This window comes from Chiloscyllium punctatum, chromosome 33, assembly GCF_047496795.1.
Source record: "Chiloscyllium punctatum isolate Juve2018m chromosome 33, sChiPun1.3, whole genome shotgun sequence".
In the NCBI taxonomy this organism is placed as follows: Eukaryota; Metazoa; Chordata; class Chondrichthyes; order Orectolobiformes; family Hemiscylliidae; genus Chiloscyllium; species Chiloscyllium punctatum.
Window position 1 is genome coordinate 33,455,341 of NC_092771.1, and position 26,616 is coordinate 33,481,956.

The 26,616-nt window shown below is 50.3% G+C and overlaps 1 long non-coding RNA gene across 1 annotated transcript in view; it reads right to left on the reverse strand.

Moving 5' to 3' along the window:
* The window catches only part of LOC140458598 (uncharacterized), a 29,707-nt gene extending 24,286 nt beyond the window's left edge, over window positions 1–5,421 (reverse strand). Inside the window, exons 1-3 of the long non-coding RNA XR_011953597.1 lie at window positions 5,308–5,421; window positions 4,946–5,052; window positions 1,376–1,458 (exon numbers count right to left, since the gene is read on the reverse strand). This is a non-coding gene — a long non-coding RNA (uncharacterized lncRNA). The remainder of the gene's footprint in view (window positions 1–1,375; window positions 1,459–4,945; window positions 5,053–5,307) is intronic.
* Window positions 5,422–26,616: the final 21,195 nt, after the last annotated feature.

The window sequence follows — 26,616 nt, forward strand, 5'->3', positions numbered from 1 at the left end:
ATGGGCAGCAAGATCCTCCCACAGAGTATCTCTAAAAACAGAGCAACTCTGCATGCTTCACACTGCCCAGTGCTCCCAGTAAATATTTAGAAGAATGTGGGGGGAGAACTCCTGGAAAAGGCATAACTGTAAAGTTCTAAGAGGATTGTGAAGAGAGAGAGATGCACAGGAGAAGGAGGCAACAAGTTGTCAGATGGAGTATAATTTGGGAAAAAGTGAAGTCGGTCATTTTGGAGGGGATAATAAGAGAACACAGTGCTATTTACATGGTGGAACTGTAGAAAGCTGCACCACAAAGGGATCGGGGGGTAATTGTACAGGAAACACTGAAAGCTAGCAGATTCTGGGTCAGTCACGAAATCAAGGGTTCATTTCAGATTCATCAAGTTTAAGGCAACACCGACACGAGTAAGGGGTTTCAGTAGCAATGGAGCTGGGGTGGGTTGGAGACAAGCAACGTTTTAGAGATTGGAATTCCTGGTGTTTGTGATTGTGTAGATGTCTGATCAGAAGGTCACCTTGGGGCTATAGATATGACAGCAATGTTGTGAAGAGTCTAGTTCTATCTCAGACTGCACCCAGTGAGAGGGAAGGGCTCAGTAGTAAGGGAAAGGAATTTGTAATAGCAACTGAAGATAATGGGTTTAAGTGTAACAATGTTTCATTGGAGGAAATTGCAGCTAATCGAGTAGTGGGAATGTGATAAGCAGTTTGGTAACTGAGTAACAGTGGAGCAATGGAGGGGGATGGTGGGGAGGGAGAGCTGGACATCAGTAGTGTACATGTGAAACCTCACACTGTGCTTTTGGACAATGTCACCTCCTGGCAGTGCGTATGTGAGAAACAGGAGGGACACTAGTGTCCCTTGAGGGACACTAAATACAAGAAATTCAGAAAGGAAAGGGAGAGTGGAGATAGAGCAGGATTTACAAATGATGGTGAGGTCAAATGTTTGTTTTTTTGGCAGAATGGATGAGAAGGACATAACCAGAAAAGTCAGACAGAACAAGGAAAAATACCTGTGAATTGGCGAGGGGGAGTGATGAGGAGGAAACAGTTGGAATGTCTGTAGTTTAGCGAGACTAGTAATAGATCAAGATGAGCTCTAATAAGGCTTGACAAGAAACTGGAGAAAGATGTAAGTTTGGGACAAAAATCAGGAACACCATGTGAGGCAGTTTGTCTCGGTGGGCTAGTGGGAGGGAGAGAAGCAGCAGAGGCAGCTGATCTGATTGTCTCAGTCTTAGTGACAGAGAAACTCCATGTGCTCCTTGATCTTGTTGTTGGAAGGAAGGATGAAGGAGACAGGATGATGGACAGTGTTTTACAAAGAAACAAAACCTGGGTTAGTGATATTTAAAATGAGTGAACAAACCTAATGTATTTAACTTTTATCCAGAATATTAAAATGTACAACTGAAGTCCTTGTTCGAATCCCAGCTCAGCAGATGGTAGAATCTGAATTCAAGAAAAAATAACTGGAATTAGGAATCTCCTGATCTCCGAGGAACTATTGTCAATGGCAGAAAAAAGTCCTGCCAACCTGACAGTCGCTCAACAAGCGACTCACTGTATTAATCACTGCAAAGTCTCAGCAAAGGAATGAAACTGGATGGACCACTTGGCATCTAACAAGGCATTAAAAAAATACAACCACAGAAGCAGCCCTCTCGACTCTGCAACATCCTGCTCACTAACATCTGGGTTTTTTTGGTGCCAAGACGTGACGAGCTGTCTCACAGACGAGTCAAGGAACAGCCTGACATAGTCATACTCAGAGTAACCCCTTACAGATAATGGCCAGACACCACCATCACCATCCCGAGATAGAGAGTGTGATGATGGAAAAGCACAACAGGTCAGGCAGCATCTGAGGAGCAGGAGAATCGACATTTCGAGCCTAAGCCCTTCATCAGCCTGATCTGCTGTGCTTTTCCAGCACCAGACTCTCGACTCTGATCTCCAGCATCTGCAGTCTTCACTTTCTCCTGAAATCTCTGGATATGTCCTGTCCCACCAGCAGGACAGACCAGGCAGAGGTGATGGCACAGTAGTGTACACACAGGAAGCATTTGCCCTGGGAGAACTCAGCATTGACTTTGGACACCAGGAAGTTACATGGCTTCTGCTAATTACCACGTACCGTGCTCCCACAGCTGACGAATCAGTGCTCCTCCATGTTGAATAACACTTGGAGGAAGCACTAAGGCAATAAAATGGTGACAAGCCTACTCTGCGTTCAGGATTTCAATGTCCTCTACCAAGAGTAGCTCAGCAGCAGGCTTACTGACTGAGCTGGTCGGGTCCTCAAGGACATAGTTGCTCAACTGGGTTTGCAGCAGGCGGTAACGGAACCAGCAAGAGGGAAAAACATACTAGATCTTATCAGTATGAATCTGTCAGCTGCAAATGCATCTGTCCATGACAGTAGCGGTAAGAGTGACCATCCCACAGTCTTTTTGGAGACAAAGCCTCACCTTAAAGTTGAGAAAAACCTCCATTGTGCTGAGTGGTACTATCACCGTGCTAATTGGGACAGATGCAGGAACTCAAACTGGATATCTCTGAGGCACCGCGGGATAACCACAGCAGAACTGTACTCCAGCACAATCTGTAAGCTCATGGGTTTGTACATCGCACACTCACCCATCACAATGGGCAGGAAAGGATGGCATGCCATGAGCAGCACCAGACAGACCTAAAAATGAAGTGCCAACCAGCTGAAGCTACCAAGCAGGACCATCTGCACATCAAACAGCATCAGCAGCAAGCAACAGATCTAAACGATCCCACACCCAATGGAACAGACCGGAGCTCTGCAGTTCTGCCACACCCAGTTGTGAATGGTAATGGACAATTAAACAACTCGTTGCAGGAAGCACCACAGATATCCCCACCCTTATTGATGGAGGGGTTTCACGCATCCATGCAAAAGATAAGATGACAGCATTTGCAGCAATTTTCAGCCAGATGCAAAGTGGGATGATCCATCTCAGCCTTCTCTAGTGGTTCCTAATGTCACAGATATGAGCTTTAAGCCAGTTCAATTTAGTTCGAACAATATCGAGACATGGTTAAGTATTGTAAAGGCAATGGGTCCTGCTAACATTCTGGCAATAATACTGATAGCTTGTGCTCCAGAACTTGCCACCCACCAAGCCACATACCGCTCCAACGCTGGCATTGACCAACAATGTGGAACATTGCCCAGGGATATTCAACACAAAAACACAGGGCAAATCCAACACAGCCAATCTCCTTCTGTCAGTCCACACTCGATCAGCATAAAGTGATGGAACTAGTCATCAACAGGGCTATCAAGCAGCAGCTGCTTAGCAACAGCCAGCTGAGTGACACTCATTTTAGGCACCACCAGGGCCACTCAGCTCCCGATTGTGTTACCGCCCTGATTCACAACCTGACAACCAGCTGATTCCCAGAGGTGAGGTGAGAGTGACAGCCCAGTCCCACTCCAACACCACTATTTCTAGCTGATTCCACCCTCATCTCGGCTCATATACTGAAACTTTCATCCATCATGTGTTATCTCCAGACTTAATTATCCAAACACACTCCTGGCCAGCCTCCCAAATTCAATTTCCCTGTAATCTCAAGAAAAATTGAAAGCTCTATCGCCCATGTGCTCACTTCACCCCAAACATGTTCATCCGTCAAAAGGAAGGAGAAAGTGAGGACTGCAGATGCTGGAGATCAGAGCTGAAAATGTGTTGCTGGAAAAGTGCAGCAGGTCAGGCACCATCCAAGGAACAGGAGAATCGACATTTCGGGCATGAGCCCGAAGAAGGGCTCATGCCTGAAACGTCGATTCTCCGGCTCCTTGGATGCTGCCTGACCTGCTGCGTTTTTCCAGCAACATATTTTTAGCAGAAATCAAAAGCCTCCTATTCATAAGTGTTAGAAACAAAACTCACTTATAAATCAGCCGGAGACAAAGCCACAGAAACAAGGACAATTTATTACAAACTTGCAAGTCTGGGCACCCCGCTAGCCTGGCAAAGGTATCAGTTATGCAATCATTTTTATACAGTTTGTGCGTTGCAGGCTCACATCTCCCCCTTTCCCTAATCTTACCCTATCATAATCATTTATTTCATTTCATTCCCTTATTTGGCCTTCACTTGTGACTAACCTGAAGATAATTACTTCACTTGCTTTTCTCTTTCCTTTTCTACGTACAAGGCTGTCCGTGTCCTTGGATGACTGCATTATTTGTCTTGTTACTATAAGCTTTATTGTGAAAATACCCTTACTTCTTCTTTTGTGGTCAGCTACAACACTCCATAGTTATTTCCTAGCTTAAAACTATTTTCTTTAAAACTAATTCTTTAAAAGACCCCCTATATTCATCAAAGTCTTAGCCTTAGTATACTACACGCTACAAGAATTCCATAACTGTTTGTATAATGTCTCACCCCCCTCCCATCTACAGAAATTACACTCCATTAGCACTTACAACAACTATATTTCAATAATCGCCTGCAGAAAACTACATTTCTTATTTCCCACATAAGCAACAACAATTTAAAATTCTCATTCCTGATTTGATTCCTGGCTGTGATCATCCCTAGCTCCCTGCACCACATATCCTTTGAGATCTCGACAACCCATTTTCTTCGAGACTCCCAACGATTTGTTAATTCATTACTTCAACTGTGTGGCTGATTCTACAGTTGCTAAAGCAACATGGTCTAGAATTTGCAGAAAAAACCTCACAGGTCTGCTTTCCACCTTTAAGACATCCCTCAACACCTGCTTTTTGGCAATGATTTTGGTCACCTGAACTAATATCTCCATCTCTGGCCTTATGTCTAAAGTTCTCAATAGTATATTTGTGAAATTATAAGCATGATTATAAAAATACAAACTGTTGTTGATTTGGACATTATCTTCAAATCATCACTGTTGCTGTAATGAATACTCTTACCCAACTACATTGTAGGAGCACCTTCACCACACAAACTGCTGCTGTACAAGAAAGTCAAACATCACCCTCTCCACAGGCAACAGGGCTTTGGCATTAATCACTGGTATCTGTGAAAGGAGAAACACAGTTGATGTTTCAGGGAGTGCAAAATGGATTACAGGGAATGAAAATGGTGCAGAATTTGATAGTCAGAAATGGAAGGAAAATACACTTGCTTATTGGAAAAAAGAATTATTGACTGTCAAAAATATTCAAGAAGAAAGTAATCTGATAATAATGCAGCACATGGTCAGGGGCTGGGCCGCAGTGAAAAACTCATTTACAAAAGGTCTATAAAAGTAATAATACAGGAGTAAACATACCAACAAATACACCCATGGTTCGAGACTGAGGAAGCTAGATCTTGACAAAGTGGTCATGAGGGAGCCCAGAGGTGAATCAGAGCAGTATTGGCTGCAATGATCCCAATGACGCTATACTAGAGAAAGGCTGCACATGCGCCTGGCTGCACCTTGCCCCATACAAAGATGGCGGCTCCGCAAGTGTCCAGAGAATCATTGTGGTAAAAACAATGACTGCAGATGCTGAAAACCAAACACTGGATTAGTGGTGCTGGAAGAGCACAGCAGTTCAGGCAGCATACAACGAGCAGCGAAATCGACGTTTCGGGCAAAAGCCCTTCATCATCCGAGAATCGTCGTCCCGAATAAAGATGGCGGCGCTCACTCAGGCCTGCAACCGCGCTGAGGCAATTCCCATTTACTGCAAACACGGAACTGGGACTTTCAAATTTGTGTTTTCCGACGTACACAATTTGTTTGTAAAACCTCTCCGCTCATAGCAACACAGTTTTTCTCCCATTTCCCTATTTATTTCTTTCCTTACCGTATCCTTTCTATTCATTACAGTGACTCTGCGCCGAGCGCAAGGGTAATCACATGGTTTAGTTTAGCCCTGCCCTTCATTCACTTGATTGGTTGGAGGACCTACCTCCCACTAGGTCTTCCAGATCCGCCCACTGTCCTTCCATTGGTCCGGTGCCGACATCAATCACCCAGGGTCCCTTTGTTGGCTTTCGCATGCGCAGTGTGTCCTACTTTTGCTGATAATGTTGTGTAATGTGATGAGAGAGTTCACTGAGGGTAAGAATTCCTTTTGTGTGAGCTCTGCAGTAGATTTCCTTTATTCATGGAGGGAATTGCCTTCCTACTCATGGCTATATAGCTGTGATTGATGAATCAATGCCATCTGAATCAGTACATAAACAGCCCATTTTCACAACATCTGAGATCTTTAGCACATTGTATCACGCTCTTCTTCGGAGCCAAAAAAAACATGAAATGGAGGCTCAAGGAATTGGAGCAGGCGTAGGCAATTCATTCCTTTCAGCTTGTTTCCCCATTCTATCAGATCATGGAGAAAATGCAGAGGCATAGAATTGAGGGTAATTTAGCAGTTTGGATTAGAAACTTGCTTTCTGAAAGAAGGCAGCGAGTGGTGGTTGATGGAAAATATTCAGCCTGGAGTCCAGTTACTAGTCAGGTGCCACCAGGATCTGTTTTGGGACCACTGCAGGTATAGGTGAATGGATTATGAAATTTGCAGATGACACTAAAGTCAGTGTAGTCATGGACAGTGTGGAAGAATGTTACAGGTTGCAAGGGGACTTGGATAAACTGCAGAATTGGGCTGAGAGATGGCAAATAGAGTTCAATGCAACTAAACGTGAGGTGATGCACTTTGAGAAGAATAACAGGAAGGCTGAATACTGGGTCAATGGAAAGATTCTTGGTAGTGTTGGTGTGCAGAGGGATCTTTGAGTCCATGTACATAGTTCCCTGAAAGTTGCCACCCAGGTTGATAGTGCTGTTAAGAAGGCCAACAGTGTGTTAGGTTTCATTCATGGAAGGATTGACTTCTGAAGTTGAAATACCATACTGAAACTATACAAAACGCTGGTGCAGCCACACTTGGAATATTGTGTTCAGTTCTGGTGCCCATATTTCTGGTGCCCCCATTCCCCCTACTCCAGTTACAGGCTCCGCCCCCACTCCCAGCTCCACAGCCACACCAGATCCCAGCTCCCAGCCCTGCCGAGTTTTCACCATCCCTCCAGACCTTCCCCTCACTGAGGACGAACGATCAGTCCTCAGCAAACGAATCACTTTCATCCCCCTCCGTCCACACATCAATGAACTTAATGCACGCCATAACATCGAACACTTCTTCCACCGCCTCCGCCTCCGAGCTTACTTTCACAATCAGGACTCCCGCCCACCTTCCAAGGACCCCTTGGCCCACCTCCAACACACTGCATACATCTGGACACCCCGCGCTGGCCTATTACCTGCCCTCGACCTCTTCATTTCCAACTGCCGCTGGGACATTAATCGCCTCAACCTGTCTACCCACCTCCCCCACTCCAACCTCTCACCCTCTCAATGCGCAGCCCTCCAATCCCAACCTCACCATCAAGCCAGCAGATAAAGGGGGCGCAGTGGTAGTCTGGCGCACTGACCTCTACATCGCTAAAGCCAAACCCCAACTCGAGGACACCTCTTCCTAGCACCCCCTCGACCATGACCCCACCCCCCATCACCAAACCATCATCTCCCAGACCATACAGAACCTCATAACCTCAGGAGATCTCCCACCCACAGCTTCCAACCTCATAGTCCGGGAACCCCGCACTGCCCGGTTCTACCACCTTCCCAAGATCCACAAGCCAGACCACCCTTGCTGACCCATTGTCTCAGCATGCTTCTGTCCCACTGAACTCATCTCTATTTACCTCAACACTGTCCTATCCTCCTTAGTCCAGGAACTCCCCACATATCTTCGAGACACCACCCACGCCCTCCACCTCCTCCAATACTTCTGTTTCCCCGGCCCCCAATGCCTCATCTTCACCATGGATATCCAATCTCTCTACACCTCCATCCGCCATGACCAGGGCCTCCAAGTTTTTTCCTCTCCCAACGTCCCCAACAGTACCCTTCCACCAACACTCTCATTCGTTTGGCTGAACTGGTCCTCACCCTTAACAATTTCTCCTTCGAATCCTCCCACGTCCTCCAGACCAAAGGGGTAGCCATGGGCACCCATATGGGCCCCAGCTATGCCTGTCTCTTTGTTGGCTATGTAGAACAGCGATCTTCTGTAATTACACTGGCACCACTCCCCACCTCTTCCTCTGCTACATTGATGACTGTATTGGTGCCACCTCATGCTCCCGCGAGGAGGTTGAGCAATTCATCAACTTCAACACATTCCACCCTGACCTTAAATTTACCTGGACCATCTAACATCTCCCTTCCCTTCCTGGACCTCTCCATCTCCATTAATGACAACCGACTTGACACTGACATTTTTTACAAACCCACCGACTCCCACAGCTACCTGGATTACACCTCTTCCCACCCCTACCTCTTGCAAAAATGCCATCCCATATTCCCAATTCCTCCGCCTCCGCTGTATCTGCTCCCAGGAGGATCAGTTCCACCAGAGAACACACCAGGTGGCCTCCTTCTTTAGAGACCACAATTTCCCTTCCCACGTGGTTAAAGATGCCCTCCAATGCATCTCATCCACATCCTGCACCTCTGCCCTCAGACCCCACCCCTCCAACTGTAACAAGGACAGAATGCCCTGGTGCTCACCTTCCACCCCAACCTTTGAAAATACCCAAATCATCCACCGAAATTTCTGCCACCTCCAAAAAGACCCCACCACCAGGGATATATTTCCCTCCCCACCCCTTTCTGCCTTCCGCAAAGACCGTTCCCTCTGCGCTACCTGGTCAGGTCCACGCCCCCCTACAATCCACCGTCCCAACCTGGCACCTTCCCCTGCCATTGCAGGAATTGCAAAACCTGCACCCACACCTCCTCCCTCACCTCTATCCAAGGCCCTAAAGGAGCCTTCCACATCCATCAAAGTTTTACCTACACATCCACTAATATCATTTATTATATCCATTGCTCCTGATGTGGTCTCCTCTACATGAGGGAGACTGGACGCCTCCTAGCAGAGTGCTTTAGGGAACACCTCTAGGACACCCACACCCGTCAACCCCACCACCCTGTGGCCCAACATTTCAACTCTCCCTCCCACTCTGCCGAGGACATGGAAGTCCTGGGCCTCCTTCACCGCCGGTCCCTCACCACCATACGCCTGGAGGAAGAAAGCCTCATCTTCTGCCTTGCAACACTTCAACCCCAGGGCATCACTGTGAACTTCAACAGTTTCCTCATTTCCCTTCCCCCACCTCACCACAGTTCCAAACTTCCAGCTCAGCACTGTCCCTGTGACTTGTCCGACCTGCCTATCTTCTTTACCACCTATCCACTCCACCCTCCCCCCGCCCCCCGACCTTCATCCCCTCCCCCACTCACCTATTGTACTCTATCCTACTTTCTCCCCACCCCCACCCTCACCCTCCTCTAGTTTATCTCTCCACGATTCAGGCTCTCTGCCTTTATTCCTGATGAAGGGCTTTTGCCCAAAACGTCGATTTTACTGCTCCTTGGATGCTGCCTGAACTGCTGTGCTCTTCCAGCACCACTAATCCAGAATCTGTACCCCACCACATCACTTTGCCCCACAATCGTGGTATCTGGCTGTGCACAAGGAGGACTAGCACAGTCTGTACTGAGATGCATTGGGGCCCTGAAACATATGGTAAAGACTAAAATCACCAGAGCATTGAGAGCCCCACCACATTGTTTGCATGTTCTATTGTTTTTACTCTGTTCCTGCCTTTCCTTGTTTCTTTTCTTAATAAAGTTGTTGTTGTTACACACACCTGCACAAACTGTGAAATGAACTCAGGCCTCTCGATCCAAGATTCGAGATATTTTCACCACATCACAAGGCATCGACTCTAACTTCCCTTGTCCCTCAGCCTGCTGAGTCACGCCTGAATCAACTCTGCAATTGGGAGGAAGGGTGGAACAGGAGGACCGAGCAGCGGCCGGCCCGCCAACCAGAGTGAGTGAGGAGCGGGGCCAAAGTATTTTTTTTTCAAAACCCCCACATTATTTTTATTTTTATTCCCCAGCACCCATGGTGTGTGTGTGTAGGTGCGAGACACAGTGAAAGACACAAAGTGTCTTTATTCAATTTCCACCACCAGGAAGATAGGAAAAACACCCGAGTGGCCAGTGACAAGCACTGCCCTTCACATCAAAAGGGCAATGCTGTGTGAGCAAAACAGTGGAGGGGAGGGTAGGGACTAAATCAAAATAGAGTTGGACGGGGAAATCGGGGCCAAAGTATTTTTTTTCTTTTTTTTTCAGCACCCATGGTGTGTGTGTGCAGGTGTAAAACACAGTGAAGGACACAAAGTGCACGAATCTTTATTCAATTTCCACCACCAGGAAGATAGGAAAAACACCCGAGTGGCCAGTGACAAGCACTGCCCTTCACATCAAAAGGGCAATGCTGTGTGAGCAAAACAGTGGAGGGGAGGGTAGGGACTAAATCAAAATAGAGTTGGACGGGGAAATCGGGGCCAAAGTATTTTTTTTTGTTTATATTTTTTTTTCTTTTTTTTGTGAGGGTTGACATTTCTTTTTACCCCCACACTACCGCCTAATTGCGGTAGTGCTTATTTTTTTCCCCAGCACCCATGGTGTGTGTGTGTGTGTAGATGTGAGACACAGTGAAAGACACAAAGTGCATGAATCTTTATTCAATTTCCACCACCAGGAAGATAGGAAAAACACCCAAGTGGCCAGTGACAAGCACTGCCCTTCAAACCACAGGGCAATGCTGTGTGATCAAAACAGCGAAGGGGAGGGTAGGGACTAAATCAAAATAGAGTTGGACGGGGAAATCGGGGCCAAAGTATTTTTTTTAAGGAAAATCTCCTGCTAATTTTTTTTTTTCGTATCTCTTTTTTTTCTTAAACCCCCACACTACCGCCTAAGTGCGGTAGTGCTTATTTTTTTCCCCAGCACCCATGGTGTGTGTGTGTGTGCAGATGTGAGACACAGTGAAAGACACAAAGTGCACAAATCTTTATTCAATTTCCACCACCAGGAAGATATGAAAAACACCCGAGTGGCCAGTGACAAGCACTGCCCTTCAAACCACAGGGCAATGCTGTGTGATCAAAACAGCGAAGGGGAGGGTAGGGACTAAATCAAAATAGAGTTGGACGGGGAAATCGGGGCCAAAGTATTCTCGGGGAGTGAGCGTTTCAGGATTGGTTAGAAAGCAAACTATTTTGCAGGATTGATCATTCTCACTAGATAGTGGAGCATTAAACCTCTCCCATGAATCAATGTGAGATTTAAAAGAAATAGTTGAGATATAAATCTGATAACGTACATTAGGGAGATTTAAGCAATCCTGAGATAAACACATGGGTGATTTTGCAATAGTGTAGCGGGACGAGCTGAGAATAATTCACAGGTCGGTTTACACAACTCGAGTAAGAAATTTATTTTCAAACTCCCAGAACGATTGGTAATTTACATACCTGGCTAGCATGGTTAAATTGGACCAAACAATTTATTTGCATACGAACCATCTGAATGACTGCAAGTCGACAGAGCAATTGTTAATGACTAATATTTCACCCATGATCCTGTGCAGATATAAATATTCTCTATAAACTCACCGGCAATCTCAGACGCACGCGCAGTTTGGTTTTCTTTGCAGAGCATGCACAGTGTCACATTGATCAGGACACAGAAAGAGAGACATGGAGCTGCTTTCTCCGGCAGCGGCTGCGATCAGCTTCAGAGAGCGGCGATCGAAGCCGGTGTGAGCGGGTCAAGCTAGAAAGGAGCGGACAGAATTCACAAGTCCCGGATAAAGGTTAAAAATAACTCGAAAAAGACCCTCCAAGCCCGGGAAAGGAGGCGGCGGTTTCTGATCAAGGAAGCAGCCGAGAGTCACGGCCGCCATTTGTTTGAGGGAAGAGGTAGCGCTCAGGGCCGCCATCTTGAGAAGGTCAAGGTGAAGGAGGGCGGGGCTCTCAGGGTCTGTAGAACAATCAGAGGAAAGGGAAGACCCATTGTTATTGATTAATTCCACGAACACAGCTTCACTGGGCGATCCTGCAGGAATATCCTCTCTCAGTCCTGCTGTGATGTTTCACCCAATCAGAACCAGCAGCTCTCCTCCTCTCTCAGCTCCCCTTCTGTCCTTCCTGCAGCATCTGTCCCCTGGAACATTGAGCTGCCTGTCCTGTCCCTCCCTCAGCTGTTGTTTCTGTAATACCTGTGATATCCCAGACCCATCTTAGATTACTTCACTAAAGACAGGAATGCACCTGATGGATTTTTCTTACCATCAGCAATTGTTTAACACTCATTTACAGGTTTTTAATTACATCGTTTTTGAAGCATTTACTTCACATTCAATCATTTGCAATGGTGGGATTTGAACCTGTGTCCAGAGAACGCTTGCTGAGTTTCTGGATAAATTGCCACACAATAATGCCACTAGGCCATCACTTTGCCTGCTCGCAGTTTGTATATCCCAGTGCAACATGAATCAAAACCCTTTCTTCCTGCACAATTGTTTGACCCGGCACTCTGGTGATGTGACTCAGTACCTCTCCATGTGGTATCCCTCACTGTGTGGGTCTAATTGCTGCCTCTGTCAGCATCTCTCACTTTTGAAGGTACTCCAGATCATGAGCCAACCGAATTCTCCACTCCAGAGAGATGAGGCAGCACAGGTCAGGAATGGAGACTGGGATTTTCCAGATCTCTGTGGGCTCAGTGCCATTCTATATGTGTAACCCTCAAAGCATTAGTCTAATTTCCCATTCTGCCTATTTCTGTGTCTTCTACAGGTACTCATTGAGTTCCTGACTCAATAGACTTGCCAACTGCTGGTTGGGACGATGGTTGGTCAGCCTGAAAGACAAAGTCAGGGAGGTCGGGAGTCTTCAATAAATCCTGCTGCCAGGTAAGATCATTCCAGTGCACAGAGCAGAAAGTAATAAGGGGGATCCAAACATCAGCTAACAAGACATGACATAGAGAAAGTGCTGGAGGGGGAGCACAGTACAGACACACCCCAGGCTCAATCACCACGCCTGCTGCAAGTTTTGTTGTAATGAGACAGCATTGGGAGTTCGCAGTTATCAGTCCAGGCCTGTGCTTTCTTAGGGAGCATCAGAACAACTGAGGGGAAAGCAGGCCTCCCACGAGAGGGTGGTAATGCTGCCTGGGATCTTTCTGTTCCCTATTCCCTCTCCAACACTGTATCTATGGCTTATATTGAGGACCAGTGTCTTCAATCATTCTAACTCCTATAACAGTTCCTATCTCTGTCATCTCCTCCCCTCTCACCAATTATTTCACATATTTGGAACCTCCAGTCCAGATGACCATCCATATCGCTGTAACTTGCTTCAGTCTCTACAACGTGCCTTGTCTTGTTAGTCTCCTCCTCCAATAACTGGAGACTTCGGGTCTGTTTCTGTGTGGTATGACTCTTCAGCTGAGATTTCCTAAATAGATTGAGTCGCGTTTGCCTGTGTTTGGCTCATATCCCTTCAAATCTTCTCCTCTCCATGTACCTGCCCAAGTATCTTTTCCATGTTGTAATTGTACTTGTTTTTACCATTTCCTCTGGCAGTCCATTCTGTCTATGCACCATCCTCTGTGGATAATGTTGCCCCTCAGCTCCCTCTTTAAATCCTTGCTCTCTCACTTCACGTTTATGCCTCTAGCTTTGGACTCACCTACCCTTGGCAATTCACCTTACTTAGACCATACATGGTTTCATAAACCTTTATAAGGTCACCCCGTGGCCTCCTCTGCCCAGGAGAAATATTGACGACAGTGTTACCAATATCTCCAACTCATGTACTCAATGCTCTGACCAATGAAGACAAGTGTGCCAATTGCCGCTTTCAACACCCTGTCGCCCTGTGATGCCAGTCCAACGAACAATGTAACTGCACCCCTTGGTCTCTCTCTTTTCCACAACACTGTCCTGGGCCCAAACATTAACCGTGTTAGTCCTCTCTGGTTTATCTTAACTAAATCCAACACCTGAATTAGACTCCATCTTTCATTCCTTGGCCCACTGGCCCAGTTGATTAACATCTCCTTCGATAACTATATTCCCTGCCCACTCTTCCACACATCTTGGTATCCATAAACATACTAACAGGGACTCCTATATTTTCACTCAGATTGTTTATGTAAATGGTGCACAACAGTGCTCCCAGCACCAATCCTTACAGCACACGGCTGGTCAGAGGCTTCCAGTTTGAACAACAACCCTCTCCCACCACCCTCTGTCTCCCACTGTCATCCCATTTACTATCCAGTTGGCTAGCTCTCCCTGATCCCTTGTGACCTACCCTTACGAACCAATGTATCATGTTACATCCTGAACAAGGGTTTGCAGAAGTCAGAAATAACGTCTGTTGCTCTGCCTTCGTGTATCTTTTTGGTCACATCTTGAGCAAACTCCAGTCAAGTTTGTGGGACATGTTTTCCCACGCACAAAGCCATGCTGGCTGTCCGTAATCAGGCCTTATCTTTCCAAATGCATGTAAGGCCTACCTCTCAGAATGATCCCCAACAACTGACCCACCCTGATGTCTGGCTCATCAGTCTGTAGTTCCCTGGCTTTCTCTTGCAGCCTTTCTTAATTGATGACACAATATTATAATCATAGTTAGAGTCATACTGCACTGTTTAGTTAATGTTAACCATACTCTAAAACGGATCTCATCCCACCTGCCTGTTCCTGGATCATATCCCTTCAAACTTTTCCTATTCCTGTACTAATCCAAATGTCTTTTGAACATTGTAATTGTCCCCATGTTCACCTCTTCCTTGGGAAGTTCATTTCACACACAACCCACCCTCTGTGTAACAATGTGCCTCATGTCTTTTTTTTAATATGTCTCTCCTCTAAACTTAAAAATGTAGTGCCTTGTCTTGAAACTCCCCTGTCCATGGGAAAAGACAACTCCCATTAACTCTATCGATCCCCCTCATGATTTTATAAACTTCTATGAGGTCATCTGTCAACATTCAGGTTTCAGTGAAAAATACCAACCTATTCAGCCTTTCTTTATACTGAAGCCTTTCGTACCCAGCCACATCCCAGTAAATCTCCTCCCAACCCTTTCCAGCTTCATAATATCCTTCCTATAACTGGGCGACCAGAACTGGACACAGTATTCCAGAAGAGGACTCGTCAATGGCCTGTATAATCTCAATGCGACTTCCCAACTCCTACATCCAAAGGACTGTGCAATGAAAGCAAGTGAGGCAAGCACCTTTTTTTAAACTATCCTGTCCCTCCATGTTGCAAACTTCAAAGTATTATGTAGCTGAACCCTGAGGTCCCTCTGTTCTTCAACACTACCGAAGGTCTTGCCATTAATTGGATAAGCCCTGCCCGTGTTTGTTGTACCAAATGCATTACCTCGAATTTATTCAGATTGAACTCCATCTACAGTTTTCAGCCATTCACACATTTCATCAGGATCCCTTTGTAATCTCAGAAAACCTTCTTCACTGTGCACAATGCCACCCTCCAGTCTACCTACCTATCACACATAGCTCTCTATGGTACAAATATCGCTGCGAGGGGCCCTACAATTTCTTCACCAGCTTCCCACAATGTCCTGAGATACATTTGATCAGGTCCTGGGGATTTATCTACCTTTGTGTGTTAAAACCTCCAGCACCTCCTTTTCTATAATGTGGACTCATTTCAAGACATTGAGTCATAGAGATGTACAGCACGGAAACAGGCCCTTCGGATCAACTCCTGCCTGATGTTTCTAGTCACATTTGCTACAATTTTGCCAATATCCCTCTAAACCTTTGCTATTCATACACCCATCCACATGCCTTTTAAATGTATTTCTATCAGCCTCCACTATTTGCTCTGGCAGCTTATTCCATCCACTCTGCGGGAGCCAGTTGTCCTTTAGACCCCTTTGAAAAATTTCCCTCGCCTGGGGAAATGGCCTTGTCTATTGACCCTGTCGATGACCACCATGATTTTAAACACCTTTTATCGGTTAACTCCTCAGCCTCCCATGTTCAAGTGAAAACAGCCCCAGCCTATTCAGGCTTTTCCCTGAAGCACAAACCCTCCAACCCTGGCAACATCTTTTGTCATTTCTTCTGAACCCTTTCATGTTCCACAACATCCTTCCGATGGCATTGAGACCAGAATTGTACGCAGTATTCCAATAGTAGTCAGGCCAAACACTGTTTAGTTCCCTGAGCGCCCCAGTCTTTATCCACAGTAAGTTCCAAAGTGAAATATTTGTTTCGGATCTTGTAGTTTCACACATCGTTGCCTTCATTGATCATTAAGGAGACCGGGTTTGTCCCAAGCTCTTCTTTTGCTCTTAATACACTTGTAGAGTCTCTTTGGATTCTCCTTAATGTTCTCTGCCAAAGCGATCTCGTGTCCCCTTTTTACATTCCTGATTTCCATCCTAAGTGTATTCCTACAGCCCCGATGCTCCTGAAGGGATTCCCTTGAGTCAGCCAGTTATATCTGACATGTGACCCCTTTTTTCTTGACCACAGCCTCAAAACTCAGCCAGTGTTTCCTAATTCATGCAGCATTGAGCTGCACACTAACAGGAACACGCTGGCGCTGAACACTCCTTTTATCTCTGTTTTAAAATATTCCTACTTGCCAGACTTCCCTTTATCTGCAAATAGCCTCCCCAGATCTACTTTGAAAATTCATGTCTAATGCTATCTTGCTCCATTGAATAACTTTAACTTGTGGACCAGGCCTGTCCTTTTCCATCGCTATTTTCAAACTAATACAATTGTGGTAACTTTCCAAAGTGCTCCCCCACTAACACCTCAATCCTGTTCCCTACCTTGTTTCTCAAGGGGAGGTCAGGTTTAGCACCATTCTCCAGTTGGGCCACTTAGATAATGACAGGGAGTTTTCGGAACACACTTAACAAATTCCTTCCATCCAAATGCATAACTTAGTAGCAATCCCAGTCCAGGTTTGGAACGGTTAAGGTCCCCTATCGTTACAACCCTATTATTCTCAGAGATATCTGAAATCTCCTGACATATTTGCTCCTTCATCTCCCATTGCCTATCGCTGTAGTACGACCATAGAAAACTAATGACCAATTTATATTTCTCAGTTCCACTAATATCGTTTAACTGGGCGATCCTACATGAATACTCCCTCTAGGTGCTGCTGGGATGTTTTCCCCCAATCAGCTCTCCTCCTGTTTTGCCTCCTGTTCTATCCTTCCTGTAGCATCTGTCTCCAGAACATTGAGCTGCTGGTCCTGTTGCTCCCTCAGCTGTGTTTCTGTAATATCTATGGTATCCCAATCCCATGTTCCCATCCATGCTCTGGGTTCATCTGCCTTATCTGTCTGGCCCTTTGCATTGAAATAAGTGCAGTTTAATCCACCAGTTTTCCCTAATTGTCTGCTATGTTCTTGCCTGCCTTGTCTACTTATATAGTTCGCTTGAATATTTGTACCAACCTCAACTTTCTTTCTGGCCTTACGACTCTTTGGGGTCACACAGCCCTGCCAGACGAGTTTAAATCCTCTCAAGCAGCTCCAGCAACGCTCCCCACCAGGATGTGGGTCCCCCTCCTGCTCCCAGTTCAGGTGTATTCCCCACCCTGTCTACCTGTGTTGACACCTTCAGACATCCAGGTACTTGCCCACCAAGGTCCCTGTGTTCCTCAGTACTCCAGGAGGACCTACCATTCATGATGTATATCATTCGTTTATTAGACTTGCCACAGTGCATTACCTCACAGTGATCAGAAGTAAACTCTGTCTGCCATTATCTGCTCAGTTTATCATCTGATCGATATCAGACCGCAGCCTGAGTCCAACACCCTCACCTTTCATGTCATCTGCAAACCTACTAATGTTACCTTTTGCTTTCTCATCCAAGTTATTAATGTACGTAACAGCCAGCAATGGTTCCAGCACAGATCCCTGTGGTACATCCGCTGGGCAAAGGCTTTCAATCACAATCATCATTGTCTTGATGCAACTTCTTTTGTGTGTGTTAAGGTGGTTGCTTTCATGGTTTAGGGCTTGGTCTGTGTGTGTGGCTTTCTTGTAAACCTTTGTGGTGAATTCTCCGTTTGGTGTTCTCTGTACCATCACGTCTAGGAATGGGAGTTGGTTGTCCTTTTCTTCTTCTCTAGTGAATCGGATTCCTGTGAGTGTGGCGTTGATGATCCGGTGTGTGTTCTCTATTTCTGTGTTTTTAATGATTACAAAGGTATCATCCATATATCTGACCCAGAGTTTGGGTTGAATTTGCGGTAAGACTGTTTGTTCTAATCTTTGCATTACCACTTCTGCTATGAGTCCAGAGATGGGTGAGCCCATGGGTGTGCCGTTGATTTGTTCATATATTTGGTTGTTGAATGTGAAGTGTGTTGTGAGGCACAGGTCCAGTAGTTTGAGTATGCCGACTTTGTTGATAGGTTCCCAGTCTTGATACTGGATTAGTGGTGCTGGAAGAGCACAGCAGTTCAGGCAGCATCCAACGAGCAGGATGCTGCCTGAACTGCTGTGCTCTTCCAGCACCACTAATCCAGTATTTGGTTTTCAGCATCTGCAGTCATTGTTTTTACCTCCTGGTCTTGATGTCTGTTTTGTATGTCCAGCAGTTTGGCTCTAGTTTCTCTGGCTAGAGTTTATCGATTAGAGGTGAACAGTGCTGTTACATCGAATGAGACCATAGTTTCTTCCTTGTCTATGTGTGTATTTCTGATGATGTCCAAGAATTCCTGTGTTGACTGTGTAGAGTGTCTGGATCCGTTGATCAGGTGTTTCAGTTTCTGCTGTAGTTCTTTAGCCAGTTTGTGTGATGGTGTCCCAGGTAGTGATACTATGGGTCTGAGTGGGATGTCTGGTTTGTGCACTTTAGGTAGTCCATAGAATCTGAGGGTGTCGTTGCTTTCATTTTTCATTCTCTGTCGGTCAAACCTGGTTATCTGTTCGTTTTTTTTTTTGTAGGTTTCTCAGTGTGTTGTTTATCCTATTGGTGAGCTGTGGGGTGGGGTCAAACGCCACACAATTTCATCCACAGATGCCTCAGGGAAAGACAATGGAATGAGGACATGCCGCAACCCAAAGGACTAGCCATACTACCATACATCAGAAGCATTTCCGAACTGACAGCCAGACTATTGCGACCACTAGGACTCATAACAGCACACAAACCAACAGCCACTCTCAGACAACAACTCACCAGAACGAAGGACCCGATACCCAGCATGAGCAAAACCAATATAGTGTACAAAATCCCATGCAAGGACTGCACAAAACACGACATAGGACAAACAGGAAGACAGCTAACGATCTGCATCCATGAACACCAACTAGCCACGTAATGACACGACCAGCTCTCCTAAGTAGCCACACATGCAAATGATAAGCAACGTGAGTTCGACTGGGCCAACACTACTATTATAGGACAAAAGCCCTTCATCAGGAATTTTTGCCCGAAACGTCGATTTCGAAGCTACTTGGATGCTGCCTGAACTGCTGTGCTCTTCCAGCACCACTAATCCAGAATCTGGTTTCCAGCATCTGCAGTCATTGTTTTTACCCTATTATAGGACAAGTCAAACAGAGAACAGCCAGAGAATTCCTAGAGGCTTGGCACTTATCCACAGTTTCAATCAATAAGCACATCGACCTGGACCCAATATACTGGCCACTGCAGCGGACAGCTGGAACTGACAACCGGAAGCGGCAGATACAAATCACTATAAATGCCGGAGGAAACATCACAGAAGCACTTCACAGGAGGCTCCCTGAGGATGTCACCTAGACAGGGGACGAAACGTCTGCAACACAAATTCCCAACTCGGTGAACAGAACCACAAAAACGAGCACCCGTGCTACAAATCTTCTCACAAAATTCGAAACCCTTTAGATTCTACAAAGCTCCGTCATGAACAAGCCACCATCTCTCTATTTCCTTTGCCTTCTTCAGTGTCTGCAACTCTCTCTGTATCTTCCAGTAACGTTCTTTAGTTACTGCAGGTCTGCCTAGCTCCCCAGATAACCTGTTTCATCCCCTAGAGCTCCCTCAATCACTGTAACACCCTCTGTTCTCTAATCCTCCTCTTTCCCACTGTCTTCCAGGCACAACGGTGATCCTGTAAGAGAGCAGTGTGGAATGGGATGTTCTCGAGCTCAGCTGAGGCTTGATGCCTACCATTCCCTGGGAGTCACAAGGGGAGAGAACCTGAGCGAGTGCCGCACAAAGCGGGAGAATATGAATCAGCAGTGAGGATCAAGGCCAACTGGGACTTGGATTTGGATAAAAAGCAGAGCAGGAGGCTCGAAATCAGCACCGAGTCACAGAGGGAGTGACCGTGTGAGGGAGCAACTTGGAGCAGGAGTTTGAGACTGACTCACACCTGGGAGAATATAAATCAGCACTGAGGATCGAGGCCGAGTTTTACCTGGGAGTCACAGAGACTGTGACCCTGTGAGGTAGCAGACTGGAGTGAGAGCTGGGTGATTACACGTCTGAGGAGACACATCACTGTGTGTGCATGTGTCCCTCCATTGTTCTGTGTTTGTATGTGTCCCCTTCCCTCGGTGTGTGTGTGTGTGTAACTCTCCTCACTGTGTGCGTGTCCCTCCCTCACTGTGTGTGTGAGCATGTCCCTCCCTCACTGGTGTGTGTGTGTGTGTGTCCCCTCTCGCTTTCTGAGCACATGTCCCACCCTTGCTGTGTGCGTGTGTCCCTCTTGCTCTGAGTGTATGCGCCTCTCTTGCAGTGTGTGAGGGTGTCCTCCCCTTGCTCTGTATGTGTGTGTATGCGTATCACTCACTCACTGTGTCTGTGTGTCCCTCCCTCAATGTGTGAGTATGTGTGTGAATGCGTGTCCCTCTCTCACTGTGTGCGCGTCGCTCTTGCTGTGTGTGTGTGTCCCTCCCTTGCTGTGTGTGTGTGTCCCTCCCTTGCTGTGTGTGTGTGTCCCTCCCTTGCTGTGTGTGTGTGTCCCTCCCTTGCTGTGTGTGTGTGTCCCTCCCTTGCTGTGTGTGTGTGTCCCTCCCTTGCTGTGTGTGTGTGTCCCTCCCTTGCTGTGTGTGTGTGTCCCTCCCTTGCTGTGTGTGTGTGTCCCTCCCTTGCTGTGTGTGTGTGTCCCTCCCTTGCTGTGTGTGTGTGTCCCTCCCTTGCTGTGTGTGTGTGTCCCTCCCTTGCTGTGTGTGTGTGTCCCTCCCTTGCTGTGTGTGTGTGTGTCCCTCCCTTGCTGTGTGTGTGTGTCCCTCCCTTGCTGTGTGTGTGTGTCCCTCCCTTGCTGTGTGTGTGTGTCCCTCCCTTGCTGTGTGTGTGTGTCCCTCCCTTGCTGTGTGTGTGTGTCCCTCCCTTGCTGTGTGTGTGTGTCCCTCCCTTGCTGTGTGTGTGTGTCCCTCCCTTGCTGTGTGTGTGTGTCCCTCCCTTGCTGTGTGTGTGTGTCCCTCCCTTGCTGTGTGTGTGTCCCTCCCTTGCTGTGTGTGTGTCCCTCCCTTGCTGTGTGTGTGTCCCTCCCTTGCTGTGTGTGTGTCCCCCTCCCTCCCTCGCTGCCCGTGCGTGTGTCCCCCTCCCTCCCTCGCTGCCCGTGCGTGTGTCCCCCTCCCTCCCTCGCTGCCCGTGCGTGTGTCCCCCTCCCTCCCTCGCTGCCCGTGCGTGTGTCCCTCGCTGCCCGTGCGTATGTGAGTGTCACTCCCTCACTGTGTGTCTGTGTGTATCCCCTTAACTGTGTGTATGTGTGCATGTCCTTCCCTTGCTTTGTGTGTGTGTGTCCCTCTTGCTGTGTGAGTGCATATCCCCCCTTGCTGAGTGTGCGTGTGTCCCTCCCTCGCCATGTCTGTGCGTGTCCCCTCTCCCTGTTTGTGCGGGCTTCTTGTCAATTTCTGTGCACGTGCCCTGCCCCTCGCTTGCTGTGTGCGTGTCCCTCCCTCGCTTGCTGTGTGCGTGTGTTTCCCTTCCTCTAGTATGTACGTGTCACACTCTCACATTTTGTGATTGTGTGTTCCACCCCCCTCTTCGCTGCGTGTTCCTCACTCGCTGTGTGTGTGCGTGTCCCTCCCTCACTCTGTGTGTGAGTGTGTCTCCCTCCCTTGCTCTGTGTGTGTGTGTGTGTGTGCGCGCGCGCACGTCCCTTCCTCACTGTGAGTCTGCGTGTACCCCCTCGCTGTATGTGTCTGTTCCTCCCTCACTGTGTATGTATGAGTTCCCTCCCCTTGCTCTTTGTGTGTATGTGTGTCTCTCTCTGTCTCTCTCTCTCTCTCTCTCTCGGTGTGCGTCTTCTTCCCTCGCTGTGTATGTGAGAGTTTCCACCCCTTGCTCTGTGTGTGTGTGTGTCTCCGTCCCTCGTGGTGTGCGAGGCCCTCCCTCGCTGTCTGTGCATGTGTTGTTTGTGTTGTTTGCTCTGTTTGTGTGTGCCCCTCCCTCGCTGTGAATGCATGTCCCTCCCTGGCTGTGTATGTGCATGTCCCCCCCTCGCTGTATATGTCTGTGTTTGTGTGCTTTCTCATGCGCGTGTCGCTCCCTCACTGTATGTGCATGTCCCTCTCTCGCTGTGTGTGTCTGTGTTTGTGTGCTTCCTCATGCACTTGTCGCTCCCTCGCTGTCTGTCTGTGCGTGTGTGTCCCTCCCTCGCTCTGTCTGTGTGTGTCCCTCCCTCGCTCTGTGTATGTGTGTGACCCCCTCGCTGTGTGTGTGTGTCCCGCTTGCTGGGCGTGTGTGTGCATGTGTCGCTCTCTCGCTGTCTGTATGTGTGCGTGTCCCTCCCTCACTGTGTATGTGTGAGTTTCCCCCCTTGCTCTGTGTGTGTGTGTGCGCGTGGCCCTCCCTCACTGTGTGTGCATGTGTCGCCCCTCGCTATATGTATTTGTGTGTGTGGCTCTCCCTCACGCTCTGTGTGTGTGGTCCCACCCTCGCTGTTTGTGTGTGTGCATGTCGCTCCCTTGCCGTGTATTTGTGTCCCTCTCTCGCTGTGTACGTATATTTGTGTGCTAGCGCATGCGCGTGTCCCTCCCTCACTGTGTGTGCGTGTCCCCTCTTGCTGTGAGTATGTGTGTCCCTCTTGCAGTGTATGTGAGTGTCCCTCCCTCGCTAGGTATGTGTGTGTGTGTGTGTGTATGCGTGTCACTCCCTCACTGTGTGTCTGCTTGTATCCCCTTAAGTGTGTATGTGTGCGTGTCCCTCCCTTGCATTGTGTGTGCGCGTCACTCCCTCGCTGTGTGTGTGTGTCCGTCCCTTGTGTGTCCCCCTCCCTTGTTCTTTGTGTATATCCCCATCACTCGCTGTGTGTGTGTGTGTGTGTGTGCACGTGTCCCTCCATCACTGTGCGTGTGCGTGTTCCTCCCTCTCTGCGTGTCTCAGCAAGTCCCTCCCTTGCTGTGTGTGTCCCTCACTCCTCACTCCCTGGTTGCGTGTGTGTTACTCCTCGCGTTGTGTATATGTGTCTCTCTCTCGCTTTGTGTGTGAGTTTCCCTCCCTCGCTGTGAGTGTGCGTGTCCCCCTCGCTGTGTGTGTGTGTCTCCATCCCTTCCTCTGTGTGTGTGTGTTTATGTGTGTGTGTGTGTGTATATATATGCGTGTCCTTCCCTTGCTGTGTCTGTGTGTGTCCCTCCCTCGCTGTGTGCGTGTGCGTGCATGTCCTTCCCTTGCTGTGCCTGTGCATGTCCTCTCTCCCTGTATGCGTGTGTGTCCCTCTCAATTTCTGTGCACATGCCCTCCCCCTCGCCGTGTGTCTGCTTGTCCCTCCCTCGCTGCAAGTGCGCCCGTCCCTCCCTCGCTGCGAGTGCGCCCGTCCCTCCCTCGCTGCGCGTCCCAGCGCGTCCCTCCCTCGCTGCGCGTCCCAGCGCGTCCCTCGCTCGCTGCGCCTCGCTGCGCGTCCCACGCTCGCTGCGCCTCGCTGCGCGTCCCACGCTCGCTGCGCCTCGCTGCGCGTCCCACGCTCGCTGCGCCTCGCTGCGCGTCCCTCGCTCGCTGCGCCTCGCTGCGCGTCCCTCGCTCGCTGCGCCTCGCTGCGCGTCGCTGCGCGTCCCTCCCTCGCTGCGCGTCCCTCCCTCGCTGCGCCTCCCAGCGCGTCCCTCCCTCGCTGCGCCTCCCAGCGCGTCCCTCCCTCGCTGCGCCTCCCAGCGCGTCCCTCCCTCGCTGCGCCTCCCAGCGCGTCCCTCCCTCGCTGCGCCTCCCAGCGCGTCCCTCCCTCGCTGCGCCTCCCAGCGCGTCCCTCCCTCGCTGCGCCTCCCAGCGCGTCCCTCCCTCGCTGCGCCTCGCTGCGCGTCCCTCCCTCGCTGCGCGTCCCTCCCTCGCTGCGCGTCCCTCCCTCGCTGCGCGTCGCTGCGCGTCCCTCCCTCGCTGCGCGTCGCTGCGCGTCCCTCCCTCGCTGCGCGTCCCTCCCTCGCTGCGCGTCCCTCCCTCGCTGCGCGTCACTGCGCGTCCCTCCCTCGCTGCGCGTCCCTCCCTCGCTGCGCGTCGCTGCGCGTCCCTCCCTCGCTGCGCGTCGCTGCGCGTCCCTCCCTCGCTGCGCGTCCCTCCCTCGCTGCGCGTCCCTCCCTCGCTGCGCGTCGCTGCGCGTCCCTCCCTCGCTGCGCGTCGCTGCGCGTCCCTCCCTCGCTGCGCGTCGCTGCGCGTCCCTCCCTCGCTGCGCGTCGCTGCGCGTCCCTCCCTCGCTGCGCGTCCCTCCCTCGCTGCGCGTCCCTCCCTCGCTGCGCGTCGCTGCGCGTCCCTCCCTCGCTGCGCGTCGCTGCGCGTCCCTCCCTCGCTGCGCGTCGCTGCGCGTCCCTCCCTCGCTGCGCGTCGCTGCGCGTCCCTCCCTCGCTGCGCGTCGCTGCGCGTCCCTCCCTCGCTGCGCGTCGCTGCGCGTCCCTCCCTCGCTGCGCGTCCCTCCCTCGCTGCGCGTCCCTCCCTCGCTGCGCGTCCCTCCCTCGCTGCGCGTCGCTGCGCGTCCCTCCCTCGCTGCGCGTCGCTGCGCGTCCCTCCCTCGCTGCGCGTCGCTGCGCGTCCCTCCCTCGCTGCGCGTCGCTGCGCGTCCCTCCCTCGCTGCGCGTCGCTGCGCGTCCCTCCCTCGCTGCGCGTCGCTGCGCGTCCCTCCCTCACTGCGCGCCCCAGCGTGTCCCTCCCTCGCTGTGTGTGTGCGCGTCCCTCCCTCGCTGCGCGTCTCAGCGCGTCCCTCCCTCGCTGCGCGTCTCAGCGCGTCCCTCCCTCGCTGCGCGTCTCAGCGCGTCCCTCCCTCGCTGCGCGTCTCAGCGCGTCCCTCCCTCACTGTGTGTGTGTGTGCGTCCCTCCGTCACTGCACGTCTCAGCATGTCCCTCCGTCGTTGTGGGCGCGCGCGTCCCTCCCTCGCTGTGTGTGTGCGCGTCCCTCCCTCGCTGTGTGTGTGCGCGTCCCTCCGTCACAGCGCGTCTCAGGAAGTCCCTCCCTCGTTGTGTGCGCGCCTGTCCCTCCCTCGCTGTGTGTGTGCGCGTCCCTCCCTTGCTGTGTGTGTGCGCGTCCCTCCGTCACAGCGCGTCTCAGCAAGTCCCTCCCTCGTTGTGTGCGCGCGCGTCCCTCCCTCGCTGTGTGTGTGCGCGTCCCTCCGTCACAGCGCGTCTCAGCAAGTCCCTCCCTCGATGCGCGTCTCAGCGCATCCCTCCCTCGCCGCGCGTCTAAGCAAGTCCCTCCCTTGCTGTGTGTGTGCGCGTCCCTCCCTCGCTGTGTGTGTGCGCGTCCCTCCATCACAGCGCGTCTCAGCAAGTCCCTCCCTCGCTGTGTGTGTGCGCGTCCCTCCCTCGCTGTGTGTGTGCGCGTCCCTCCCTCGCTGTGTGTGTGCGCGTCCCTCCCTCGCTGTGTGTGTGCGCGTCCCTCCCTCGCTGTGTGTGTGCGCGTCCCTCCCTCGCTGTGTGTGTGCGCGTCCCTCCCTCGCTGTGTGTGTGCGCGTCCCTCCGTCACAGCGCGTCTCAGCAAGTCCCTCCCTCGTTGTGTGCGCGCGCGTCCCTCCCTCGCTGTGTGTGTGCGCGTCCCTCCCTCACTGCGCGTCTCAGCACGTCCCTCCCTCACTGCGTGTCTCAGCAGTCCCTCCGTCACTGCGTGTCTCAGCGCGTCCCTCCCTCGCTGTGCCTGCACGCGTCCCTCCCTCGCTGCGCGTCTCAGCGCGTCCCTCCCTCGCTGCGCGTCTCAGCGCGTCCCTCCCTCGCTGCGCGTCTCAGCAAGTTCCTCCCTTGCTGTGTGTGTGCGCGTCCCTCCATCACTGCACGTCTCAGCATGTCCCTCCCTCGTTGTGGGCGCGCGCGTCCCTCCCTCGCTGTGTGTGTGCGCGTCCCTCCGTCACAGCGCGTCTCAGCAAGTCACTCCCTCGCTGCGCGTCTCAGTGCATCCCTCCCTCGCTGCGCGTCTAAGCAAGTCCCTCCCTTGCTGTGTGTGTGCGCGTCCCTCCCTCGCTGTGTGTGTGCGCGTTCCTCCGTCACTGCGCGTCTCAGCAAGTCCCTCCCTCGCTGTGTGTGCGCGCGTCCCTCCGTCACTGCGCGTCCCAGCAAGTCCCTCCCTCGCTGTGTGCGCGCATCCCTCCCTCACTGTGTATGTGCGTATCCCTCCCTCACTGCACGTCTCAGCAAGTCCCTCCCTCACTGTGTGTCTGTGCCTGTCCCTCCCTTGCTGTGTGTGTGTGCGTGCATGTCCTCTCTCCCTGTTTGCGCATGTGTCCCTCTCAATTT